The sequence below is a fragment of the Panthera tigris genome, chromosome X, assembly GCF_018350195.1.
Source record: "Panthera tigris isolate Pti1 chromosome X, P.tigris_Pti1_mat1.1, whole genome shotgun sequence".
Lineage (NCBI taxonomy): Eukaryota > Metazoa > Chordata > Mammalia > Carnivora > Felidae > Panthera > Panthera tigris.
The window spans coordinates 113940170-113953767 of NC_056677.1; the positions used below are offsets into that span (position 1 = coordinate 113940170).

The window sequence follows — 13598 nt, forward strand, 5'->3', positions numbered from 1 at the left end:
CTCGAGCCCCCAAACCGCCCACCCAAGGGGGTGCAAATTTGATCCGCGTTGGCAGAAACAGGGAACTGACCCCAGAGTGGATTTTTTTTCCTCTTTCACACCCTTCCCAGTGAGGCCATTCCATTTTGCCAGGAGTGAGTCAGTGCCTCTAAAGCTGTGATTAATGGCAGGCTGACTCATTCTACTCCCCCAAATGCATACACTTAGCATGCATTTAGAAGGACCCGTATCACCAGCAAGCTTCCTATCGGGAGAATCATGCTGCGGTGTTTGTAAACTACAAACAGCCTACGGTTGACATTAGGTGGGACCTGAAGCGTCTGTGTTTGGCAAAACGCTCCCGGCTCGTTACCGGCTGGGATTTTAATGACCTTTAAGAACTTACTTTCATGTTCGGGTAAAAATGGTATCAAAACCAGCAAAACTGTCAAATTAGCATTATGAGTTTAGAACAAGTTCTTGATAGATGGCTTGTGTGTGGAACTGTTGTCTTCCTTTATAAGTCATTGAATTATGCACGAAGGTGATGAATATTTTAGTCAGCTCTCTTTCGATTTTCCTCTAGCATTCAGCAGCAGTAATCAAAAATATTGTATAGGCACACCCTCACAGTTTTCCTGGCAGAGAGTTCCCTTCATCTACTAGGAATGTGACTATAACTCCATAGAATCTCGTTGTGAAATGCACATCTTTGCTAGCAACAGCTGCTATTCAAAACATTTGCAGCCATTTCCTGCTATGAGCAGATAGTTATGATAATATAGACACTTATCAAATTCCAGCATCACAGCTGAAGACCGATTCTGGTTTTACCACCCAAAATATTTAAAGGAAACCTCCCAAACTTGGAGCCCTTTAAAAAAAGAAACTCCCATGATTATACAGAAGCTGAGAAATTCCATTCTCATGCGCCGTACATGAGAGACGTGTTTTAAGATCAAAGGACAATTGGAGCAGTGAGAAGAAGACAACAACTTTTTGATAATACACGGGGAACTTGTCATTCAGAAGCACTTGATAGACATCAGTACATTGTCTCCCACGATCATGTTTCGGTACCAACAATGACGTCACAAATGGGCATTTCCGGAGATTAATGGCAGACTGAAGCTAATGGCCTTTCGCTGACTCTCCAGCCATCAGCTTTTCCCAGCTGGTCATTAATTCCCAGAAAATGCCTTGCGCTGCCATCATTATTGTTTAATTAGATACAACTGGTTATCTGTAACATACAACAAAATTCTAATAAAAGCGACATGCTGTCTGATACAAGAACCAGCCCCCAAATTCATCACGATGGGAAAGCATGAAGGTCACAAAAGTGCAAGATAATTGCTTTCCACAAAATTCTCGCTCTCCTGTTCTTCCTTCAGATTGAATTCAGCAAGTGCAAAAGGTGCCAAGATGAGAGCGTTTAAGGAGCCATGTGAGTAATAAGCACAGGCATAGAACATTTCCTTGGAAATTGTGAACATCTGGGAGTTAATGGCTCGGCTTTGGGTCTCAGGCCGTCTCTGCTCAATGCCCCAAACATCAGTCAATTCAGGCAAAACAGAAAAAAAGTCAATCTAGCAAAAGTGACGGTGTACAGGCAACACCTCACACGGGTCTATCAAATCTTTGAACTTGACGATATTCTGCATAAAAAATTAAAACTATTACATCAAATCCATTTATTCCCAGGGCTCCCTCAAGTAGGACAGTGGCTGTATGTGCAATGACAGCAACAGGATGGACAGGGGACTTGCCACAGGACCCCAGCACTAGGGCAGGTGGGCACCTTAACTGTATTTCTCTTAAAAAAGGGGTAAGGATGCAAAGTTTCCACGGAGCATCAGCTCTATGAAAGGGAGAGGAGGCTCGTGAAGAAGCCAGCTCATCAAAACAGGAAAAAAGAATGCGATTCTTCTTTCCTTGGCTTAGTCTAATGTTTTCTGCCATTTTCCCCCTTCTAGTGCATTTCCTTCTTGCACATGACCGCTCTCTTTTGAAAACCACTTCTTCTGTTCATTTGAACCATTTGTCCACATGTATTCAATGACTTCTGCTACCCTCCCAACGTTAGATTTATCCAATCTTGGAGGTAGACAGATGACTCCAGTGCTGAGGTAGACAACGGATTTACACAAAGCCTCCTCCAGTTCAGAAATTCAAGATGGTACGAGCGGCCCCTGGTTGATCTCTGGACCATGAGGCCCGCGCTCTGAGAAAGGTTGCTGAGCCCCATGACCATAGCTACCGAGGGGCGGGCCTCTGCCGGGAAATTGCACACACACAGCCAGTGCCCTTGGCCTTGATCATCCAGCCCACCTACTCGGGAATTCCAAAGTCCCACAGGACTGGCCGAAAGTTGGGAGAAGACGAGCGCACGCACGCAAATCCACACATCCAGACACACAGACACTGGCAGGTGGCATACTCAGACATGGAAGGGACAAGAATAAGTGACCTTAGGGGTGAGATGATAGTTAGGAGCACAATTTATGGAAGAACTAGGGCCTGTCATAAAAGGTGTTCTGTTGACTAACCATTCAGGTGGGCAAGCCTGCATCTAGAATTGGTTTCCCAGCAGCAGGACTGGATTGTCACTAAACCATCCCCACTCTCTATGTCTCTCAGCAATCACCAAGATCAAGGACGGGGGGGGAGGGTGTGGGGGGCAGCCACGGCAAGGGAAGGGAGTTTAAGTCTAAGCCTGATGACCTGGCCTAAGCTACTCATGTTCACAGAAATACAGTATTCCCATTTTAAATTAGACATAAAGAAAGCAGCAATCTATATCGAAACTTAGTTATTGATAAAATAAAAAAAAATGATCCCAATGCAATGCACCTTTTAAATATGTTTTTAATCGGAGAGGTTAACATTTATCCCTATGTTGACAAAACATCCAGTGGCTTTACTCCATAACTTTTACCAACAAATACAACTTTGGCTACATAAAACAACTACCCGAATATTTACTAGTATCACAAACACTACAAGGTCATCCTCCATGTTATTCCAAACAAAATCTCTTTAGAGACGATTACATAAGGAAAATAAAACTCAGGAAGGGGAAGTAACTAGACAAGTCGCAGAGTCATTGGAACAGCCCAGCCTACAAGCCAGGATTCCAGTGTGTTTACCAGCAAACCTAAAGTAAGACTGCTTTGTGTAACTAGCGATATATTAAGAAGGGATTGGGATCTTTAGTATGACTTAGCTTAAAAGATTACCCCTGTCTCCAACAAATTTTTCTTCCTTTATTCAAAGATGGGAAAGCCGCCAGAGACAGCCTAGGACACTAGACAACGCCACACAGGCACCTGGCCCCCTCACCAGGCCACTGTAATTCACAAGGCTTGCTGGCTTTAAGCTGGAAATCGTTAACAAGCCCTCATTTATTGGATGATGTTGTTGTTTTGCTTTCAAGTGAACTCTTCCCAGAGATGACTCAACATACTTAATTAATGCTACATGATTTTAAATCAAAGCAGATCTGAGATCGCCAGGGCGACGGAAACGAAATGATTGGGGCTACCCATCGAAGCCATTACACGTATGTTAGTGACTCCGACAAGCAAATACATAAAAACCCCCATGAATCAGAAAGCGTGGCCAAATATACACATTAGCAAATGTCCTCACATAATGAGAAAGAAGGTGAGGAGAAAATGGAGTAATTGGAGCCACAGGCTGAGTTAGCTCAGGACCTCCATTTCGCCTTCCAGATAACTATCATGCACTTATCTGTATATGATATTCAAGCTTTACCGCCACAGTGGACACGATCAAGATGGCAGGCTTAAATGTACACGAGTAACTTAAGTAAGTAATTCCCTGAATGGATTTGAATACTGACGCAAGAACAACTTAAAATGCTTCTAGAAATTTCAGTTGCCTTCTTGGCAACCTCCCCCGTCTCCATTCAGCCCCCTCAACCGCCATTAGGACTTCCTCCAAACTCTGCTTGTTCAGGCCGATTTGTTCTTTTCCCGGCAGAACGAAATGCCGACTCCCTCTCATCGTGGCTTCCCACCTCCTCAGTTCCATTATTGCCTCTTCGCTTCTTACTCACGCTAGCTGTTCCACGAGTACCCAGGATACGGTAGGCTTTTTCCTGCCTCAAGGCCTTGTCCTTGCCGTTCACTATGACGCCCCCTTTATGTCTTTCAGGGCTCTACCTAAATGTCACCCCTTCGGAGATGTCTTCGCTGCCTTAGGTAGGTCTGTACTTGTCACATCTGCGATTTGTAAATGTCCGTAGGTATGCCTGCGTGTCTGTGTGCATGGATGCGTGTGTCTTGTCTCACTCTCCCCACAAGAAGACAAGCTCTCTGAAGCAGGCACGTTATTTGTCTCATTTATCACTCTATATGGGGGGTCCAGCATAGCGCCTCACTGGTAATACATACGCTTAAGAATTCTCATTAATCAAATGGAGAATGCCCTCTTTCTTCACGCAGGCTTCCCACAAAGCTACGGTAAACAGCTCACTCTAACTCTTGATTTCCGTATTACTTGGTCGGAAATTTATCTTGTCGTGTCTTGGGACAGCTTTTTGGTTATGATCATAGGCTTTTACTGAAAAGGTAGGTTGGTAATTATTTTCTTGAAAAAAAAATTTTTTTAATGTTTATTTATTTTTGAGAGGGAGAGAGAGTGCAGGCGGGGGAGGGGCTGAGAGAGAGGGAGACACAGAATCCGAAGCAGGCTCCGGGCTCCGAGCTGTCAGCCCAGAGACCGACGCGGGGCTAGAACTCACGGACTGCGAGATCACGACCTGAGCTGAACTCGGATGCTTAACTGACTGAGCCACCCAGGAGCCCCAGAAAATTATTTTCATATATATGTCTTTCCTCCACAACTTACTTGACTGTAAATTCCCAGAGGGCAAGAACCATGTCTTTTGGCATCATCTTTGCTTTCCCTAATGGCCTACGATGCTTTGCACGCATAAGGTCACTGACTCTCTGGGGGACCTGTGGAATGCCACTTTGCCTCTGAGCCTCAACTTTCCCATTTCAAAAATGAGTGGTGTGGACCAGGCCAGAGTTTCTCAACATCGGCACTTGTGTCATTTGCGGCTGGAAAATTCTCTGTGTTGAAAGGCTGTTCTGTGCACCAAAGGATGTTGAGCAGCATCCCTGGCCTCTACCCGCTACATGCCGGTAGCATCCCCCCACCCCCGGCCAAGTGGTGACAACCAAAAAGATCTTCAGATACTGCCAAACATCCCTCCCTAGCGGGATGAAGGCCAAATCAACCTTAGCTGCGAACCGCCGGACATGATGATGGGTAAAGCGCCTCTGGTTTACGAACCTCTTTGTAAAGAGTGAGCGCCAATCCCGGAAGTCCCTTTGTGACCCTTGGAGACGCTCAGCATCCTGCAAGGGTTCGGCACCGGCGGAGCGGAGGGTGCTGTCAGAGGTCCCGCACACCTGCACGGATGCCCACGTTCGATCCCTGCTGCGATGCGAAGCGCACGCGCGCGCGTATGAGCAGGACCGTGCTCCAGCTTTGTGCCACTGCACCGCCCTGCCATGTACCCCGCCGAAGTCCCAGCAGAACTGAAGCGCCTGTCACGCTCACCCAGAAGGCTTGTGAAGACACGGCCGGGGGGGGCCCCTCCCTCAGAGTTTCTGATGGAGGCGGTCTGGGCCGGAGCGTGAGTATCCACCCCCTAACCCGTTCCTATGTGCTGTTGACGCTGCTGGGCGAGGATCACACGTGGAGACTGACAGCCCCAGCTGCTTGGTTGGGCCTTTCCCGGCCATCTCTGCCTGTCTCCATTGTCCCGGGCCCGGTGCAAACGCCATCTAAGCCAGTGGTTCTCGGCGGTGGTTGGCCATTAGCGTGACCTGGGAAACTTTCAAAGACTAAGAAACCCATGGTGCCACACCAGGTCGATTAAGCTAGAATCTCCAGGCTGGGGCCGGAGCACTGGTAGGTCCCCGAGCTCCTCAGCTGGTCCAACTGCACCGTTAGGGTTGGGAACGACTATTTTAAGCCTTTCCGCACTACGCTCAGTGAAAAGTCCTCCCCCCCCCCACCCCGGAAGGAGGTCTCTGGCCCCTGATCGTCTTACTCTTGCCATTTCCTTCCACATCTCAGCCCAGCGTTGCCACATACCTCTGTGTGGGTGGGCTATGCGCTGTGTAAAACTACACGGCATCCCCACACAGCAGCTCCACTCTGGCCTGAGCAACACGGTGGTTTGTCCGTAGCCCTGCCATAGCATGAAGCCACCCCTGCCCTGTGTCCTCATTCTTTTTTTAAAAGTATTTATTTTGAGAGAGAGAGAGAGAGAGAGAGAGAGAGAGAGAGAGAGAGAATCCCAAGCAGGTTCCACGCTGTCAGCACAGAGCCTGATGCGGGACTCGATCCCATGAACCCTGAGATCATGACCTGAGCCGAAATCAAGAGTCGGATGCTCAACCGAGCCACCCAGGCGCCCTCATTATTTTTCAATGTGACTACCTCACTAGCCAGTTTTGCTGAATCGAGTCAAACTAAGCTCTATCCTTATTAGCACCCCTCAAGGTCACTGTCTTGGGCTGGTGAGAACATGTGTATCTGGCCTGAATCTAGTCCTTGATGCTCCATCTTGCACCCTGGTCCCTCGTCATCAGCTTCTCTCCTATAGGTTCCTCATCCTCAGGGGCCACACAGCTATTTCAAACTTTACACATGCTACACTCTCAACCGCAGTGCAGGCTAAGAACAAAATAGTCACAGAACGAAATGGTGCCCAGAATTCATCGGGAGCTTTGTTGCTGATTGGCTAAATATGTTGGTCCTTCTTTCATGACATTGCACAGTTAAGGGACTTGGGCTACACCTCCCAGAAATTGCTTCCTTGCACCCCGTAATTCAGGGGTTCTCCACCCTAGCTGCGGAATTAGAATCACCTGGGCAGCTTTTAGAACATTCTCGCCCCCAGAGATTCTCACTCAATTGGTGTCAGAGTGGGGTACGGGTCTTGGTAGGCCTTGAAACGCTTCTCAGGTGTTTCTCAGGTGCAGCTCGGGTGGCAAAGCAACGTGTCTGATTGAGGGAACAAGAGAAAAATTAAAGGCCCAAGTGCAACCACGATTAACTGCAAAGATGCTTTCCTGAGCAAAGAAGGAAGGGCTGTAAAGAAACTAGGACTTTCAAGTGCTAGACCCCTTAATTAAGTAAGGAATACAAATGGGTCTCTCAAGGAGAAGGTTCCAAAAGCCTCAGGGAGTGCAAGAAGGTGTATTGGCAAAGGCCTTACAATCCATCTGTCCCGTTTTCAAACCCTGCCTCTGAGACCGTTAAGTGGTCTCCACAGCGTGACCGTGGGCAAGCCGTGTATCCTCTTTGTTCACCCGCAAAATGGGATGATAGCTGTTCTTAAAGGAGGGCCCTGACCCCCACAGCACACATATCGCATGGGAGCTTGTTAGAAATGCAGGCTCTTAGCGTCGCCGAGTTCAGACCAACGGAATCAGAATCTGTCTTCCCAGAAAATTCTGAGGTGACTGCTGCGCACCTTAAAGTTGGGACGCACCTAGAACAGTGACTAGGACTGAGTACGGGTGCGTTCCCTTCTCTCCTGAGGCAAAACAACTATCTGGGCGGCATTTGTGGGAACCCCGCCACGGGATAGAAGAAAGACTTCTGGACTTGAGAGACCCCGGCCACCCCTACCTACCATGACCTCGGGCACATCAATTTCCCAGCTTTTACAGATGACCTAACTGAATCACGGTGTTCAACTCCTAGCGGGGCTGTTTTAAGAATTAAGAGACGATGTGGGTGGAAGCATCTGGCACAACACCTAGCGCTTGGAGAGGTATTCCATACGCGTGAAGTACACTCCCTCAGTGTTACCTGAGGCTGAATCCAAGTTAAGGTGAAAGAGCCTTTCCCAAGAACATGTTCACCACAAGTCTTGTGGGCCTTCACAAGGCTTCACGCAACCTTCATTTTGGTTTTCGAACCAAAGTAGGGGGAACGGCCCGCAGGAGAAGAAAAGATGGCCGTGCCGCCCACCGAGTAGTAAATTGACTGCAAATGGTATTTCTGTCAGAATGACACCTGCAATTTCTTGAAGATGTTTCATCGCGACCGGCTCCATCGAAAACTTTTATTTGGCCTCACTCGCTTTGCTTTGAAGGCAGAGTGCTTTTGGCCATAGTGCCTTCGAGACTGAAATTCTAGGCAGCCTTTAAAGATGGCTGCAAGACGGACTCCAGGCATAGCTTTGGCATCAAATTCTGCGTCTCCCTCCGTGCATAAATAGGGTGTCAGTGGCATCATTCAATCAGTGGCCTTTTTTTTCCAGACACAATCAGCTAAGGGGAGGGTTCCCATATAACCCACTGCCTGATGCATGTTTGTTCAGCCAGCCTTGGTGTGTGTGTGTGTGTGTGTGTGTGTGTGCGCGCGCGTGTGTGTGTGCGTGTGTGTCTGAGGCTAGAGACATGCCTTTGCCTTTAATAAAACTTAGTATAGGCACTCCAGTTAGGCTCACAAAATGATGTCATAGCTATTATAGCAACAGTCTGAAACCTCAGCCTTTGATCTTAAGACCTTTCTTGGGCAACATCATGGGCTAAATTGCTACAGAAATCCTATTTTCTCCTGTCAATCTCTTCCATTTTTCGAGCATTAAATCTCAGAGGACTGAGGTTTCCTCACCAATACACCAGAGAGCACACTCCAGCACTACACCCACGTCCCCCTAGCAAATGTGGTCGTTGACACCATACTTCTTCACATGGCATGCTAAGAGAGTCCCGCACGACTCACTGTCACTATTTCCCTCATATTCCTATTTCACGGTTTGAAGGCTCATCTCTCATCTAAATCTCCTGGCTGTTCCAGGTCTCCCGGGATGTCTTTAGAGCTCAGGAAAACCCACCTTACGGGCTCTGTGACAGCCTGGGATTCCTTGGTCCTAGTGACAGTAGCTGGAAAGCAATATCGTAATGCTGCTTGGAAACGATGACGGGAAGAGTGATGAATGCCATCAGACTCCCCTCTACCTCTCCATATGTCCCCCCAAAAGGCATCTATAGAAAACTTATTGTACTTTATTAGTCAGGAAACACTGCCCTTATTTTCAAGCAAATAGAGTTCCTTTATTTCCCCTTTCTGCTAGGGTTCTGTGATCACATGTGCCTCTTTCACCTACTGGTGCGCCTTCCACCAAGGTGACACGGAAGAAAGTTCACTCAAGTCCATCGGCAGTCCGTCATGACTGACCCTCTGGCAGGAACCTTAAAGCAAATACCAACGTGTGGGCTAGCTATCAAAACCATTTCTCGGAAACAATAAAAAATGTGTATGTCATCGTGGCTTGTGCACCTGGCACTCCACTTAACACGGCTGTGCCAGGGACTTGAGAAGTAGTAAAAGGAGAAAGAAGGCGCCAGGAAAAGAGGGAGAAGGCTCTTCTAATTAACTGATCAAGACGTGAGTCCTGGCAGGTCTTGTCTGATTTAAGATACGCGCCGGTTAAATCCTTCTCTCCCTAGTTAGCCACAAACCGTACGCAAGCTCATCAAAAGGCAGTTAGTCCGCTTCAGCTGCAACATCATGTTCATCAACTTGCAAGCTCAAATGGGCCTCAACAACCTCCAGGAAAGGCAGCTCTCGCCTATATGCTCTGGAAGAATTCTTACCCCTCAGGGAGTGAAAAGAGGCGCATTTTTAGCTGATGGAAAGCCTTACCAACAAAATTCCCAACTACAATAGCCAAAATCCAGAAAATAGCTCTGAAAAAGAAACATTCCAATTCATCAAGCCTTTTCTTTGCACTCAACGCCTGCCACGGTTCCTAACTCCCCATTCAGTGAGCAGGGCTGGTGTTTCTTCTTCCAGCCCTGCAGGAATTACAGATGGGAGACTAGATTGTGCCAGGTTAGAACCCACTCTAAATTTGTTTGAGAAGAATTTCGAAGCACATGGTATTTGAGTTTGTTTACTCTTGGCAACATTTCTGTTTAAGAAAGAGGCATTGCAATTATTTTAAAAGCCTCGAGCCATCAAATCTCCTTAAAATAGCACTTAATGATTTAGGTGTAAATGAATCATAAACACTTAGATTAAACTTCCTCCTCATTCCCTACAAACCCAGCTGGTTAAGTAAGGTTTTAACAAAAGAGCACTCAGCGTGCTCTGTCCTTTTAAAGGTAAGGTCTTCAGAGGTGGGCTCCAAGCTGGGTCCAGTGCTCACATTTAAAGCATTAGGAGCGCCCACGTTGTATATATATTTTTCAGTCTGTTTATTTATTTTGAGAGACACAGAGACAGCGTGAGTGGGGGAGGGGCAGAGAGAGCAGGAGACAGAGAATCCCAAGCAGACTCCGTGCTGTCAGTACAGAGTCCCATGAAGGGGCTCGAACTCACGAACCGTGAGATCATGACCGGAGCCGAAACCAAGGGTCGGGTGCTTAACCGACTGAGCCACCCAGGCGCCCCTATACTTTTGAAAGGAGTAAAATAGAGTGCCCGGTGTGGGCCATGCACTTTCACATTATCATTTCCAATATCCACAACAAGGACAATATTGTTATTGTGCCCACTCAGCACAGAGGCAACTCAATGTCGGGACGTTAAGGAACCTGGTCAGAATAACCCAGCTATCAAGATTCAGAGTGGGACTCAATCTCAGGCCTCTACAGTCTATACTGTTATTCACAATGCCATACCTGATAATCATTTGTATAACTGTGGTAGGCGGAATAATGGCCCCTCAGAGATGTTCCCATCCAAATCCCTGGGATCTGTGAACACGTTACCTTAAGGCAGTAGATGTAATTAAGGTTGCTAATCAGTTGACCTTTGCATGGAGAGGATTAGCCTAGATTATCCAGATGGTTCCAGTGTAATCATACGAGCTCTTAAGATCCAAAGAGGGAGGCAGACGAGTGGGTGACAGAAATGAAAAAGAAAAAGAGGCAGGACAGATTAAAAGTATGAGAGGACCCAACCTACTGTTGCTGGCTTCTAAGACTGAGGCAGGAGGTCCTGAGCTAAGGAGTACACGTAGTCTGGAGATGCTGGGAATGGCCCTCACTTGCCAGCCAGTAAGGAAACAGGGAGCTCCATGCTACCAGGAACGGAATTCTGCTAACAGCCCAAACGAACAAGGGGACAGATCCTCCTCTAGAGCCTCCAGATGTGTGTCTGGCTTCTGATCTACATACAGCACTCCAAGGTAAAAAACTTACATGGCTTAAGTCACAAAGTCTGTTGACAGTTTGCCACGGCAGAAATAGAAAACTAATACAATATCCAAAGTTCAATGCTGAAAACCGAACTCGGGTTTATAGCTCATAAGCCTTCTACAGTTATTTTAATAACAACAACCAAATATTTCATGTGGAATTGATGTATCTTAATCTTCAGCCTGAGAAGAAAACATGCACACGAAGATGCTTTCCTTTGGCCTTTCTATTTTCCGTTCCCTCCACCATATTAACTTGCAATGTTCTTCCAACAAATATGTAATGGGAACCTACTGTATGCCAGGCACTCACTAGTCAATGCATACGGTGCACAGCAGATGGGGGGCAAATGTAGGAGGGCCTGAGTGGTTCAGTCGGTGAAGCATCCGACTCTTGATTTTGGCTCAGATCATGATCTCACAGTTGTGAGACTGAACCCCGCGTCGGGGTCCATGTTGGGTGGGGAGCCTGCTTGGGATTCTCTCTCTCTCTCTCTCTCTCTCTCTCTCTCTCTCTCTCGTCACTCTCTGTCCCCTCCCCCCTCAAAACAAAAATAAACACTTAAAAATGCAGACAAGAACCCCTTGCCCTCCTGGAGTTTACACATCTGGGGTGGAGGGCATACAGGAAACACGTCGGTAAGATGAGTCCTCCAAGGGTCTCTGAGTCACTCGTGGGAAGACAGCTACTCTGACTTTGCCATGTCAGCTTTCTGTCACTGTAGCATAACCTAGCCTAGTCAAAATAATACAGACAGCCTCACTGAGAAGGTGAGCCATGGAGATATCTAGGAGAAGAGCGTTCCCAGGAGAGGGATCAAAAATGCAAGGACCCTGAGGTAGGAGTAGGAATTGGTGTTTTTGTAGAAAACGCAGGAGGCCAGTGTGGCCGGGATTGAGAGAGTGAGGGGGAGAGTGATGGGAGGTGAGGGCAGAAAAGAAATGGGAAGCCTGCTCATATAGGCCACGGTAATAACTCTGGCTTTAATTCTGAGTGGCTGGCAGCCATGGCATGGTTTTGGGCAGAAGAGTGATGTGATTTGGCTTAGGTGCTCAAAGGCTCCCTCTTGCTGCTACGATGGAACAGATTTCAGGGGAGAGGAAGCAGAGAGACCGGTTGGGAGATTACTGCTACAATACAGGCAAGATGATAATAGCACTTAGTAGTGTAGGTAGAAAGGATTCTGGGTGCATATTCTAGGAACACAGACTCTTATGAACAGAGGTTCTATCTAGAATGGATAAAGAAGTGGTGTGTATGTGGAGATGTAGACATGTAATGGAATATTAACACAACCACAAAGGAGAATGAGATCTCGTAACTTACAACAACACGGATGGACCTAGAGGGTATAATGCGAAGTGAAATAAGTCAGAGAGGGACAAATATCATATGATTTCACTTATGTGTGGAAGCTAAGAAACAAAACACATGCACAAACAAAAACCAGACTCTTCGATACCGAAAACAAACTGGTCATTGCCAGAAAGGAGGTGGCTGGGGGGGTGGGCAAAAAGGTGAAGGGGATTAAGAGGTACAAACGTCCAGTTATAAAAGAAGCCAGGGACATGAAAAGTACAGCATAGGGAATACATTCAATAATATTCTAATAACATTGTATGGTGACAAAGGGTGAGGGCACTTATCACAGCGAGCACGACACTTATCACAGAATTGTTGAATCCCTTTGTTGTACACCTGAAACTAAGATAACATGGTATGTCAACTATACTTAAGAAAAAAAAAAGTTCTATCTAACAGTATGCAACATCTAACAACACTATTTCAAACAGATACCTTTTGATGGTAATTCCGTGGTCTATACAGTTCCCAGAGGGAAAATATTCGCTGTAGATTAGCTAATTCTCCTCTTTATAGACATTGGAGAGACATCACCTCACCGTTACCTCTCCCCTGCAGTATCTTACTGGACTACACACATCTGTACAGAATATGATCAAGTAAATACCCAGCAAACATTAACATTGCAGAAGAGTATTAACGGCGGTGATGATGGAGATGATGGGGATGGATGGGCAGAGATGGCCATGGAGATGACGACGGGCAATTTGCAAAACAACATTCTTGAGAAATCAATTCTCCTGACCCTTTACACCATTCTTGTTTCTCTTCTACAAACCTATTTTCCCTCTGTCGTTTTGTCAAAGATTCCACTAAGTAAATCTAACACTTCAAGTGCTACTGGAGGAAATGAATGGAGAGAAAACAACTGTAGAACTCAGGTGCCTGGACTCCTGGCCCAGCCTCAGAACCTACCCCTTGCTATATAAGTCACACCATCTGTGTGAGCCCAGATTTCCTCAAATGGAATGGACCAGATGATCTCTAAAGTCTTTTCACTGTTTCAGTTCAGGGTGGAGGTGGGAGGTTCTTCCCTCTCCTTGATGGTTT

At 46.8% G+C, this 13598-nt stretch overlaps 1 protein-coding gene across 1 annotated transcript in view; it reads right to left on the bottom strand.

The window, feature by feature from the left end:
* The window catches only part of FGF13 (fibroblast growth factor 13), a 444292-nt gene that overhangs the window by 183244 nt on the left and 247450 nt on the right, over window positions 1–13598 (bottom strand). The window lies entirely within an intron of this gene.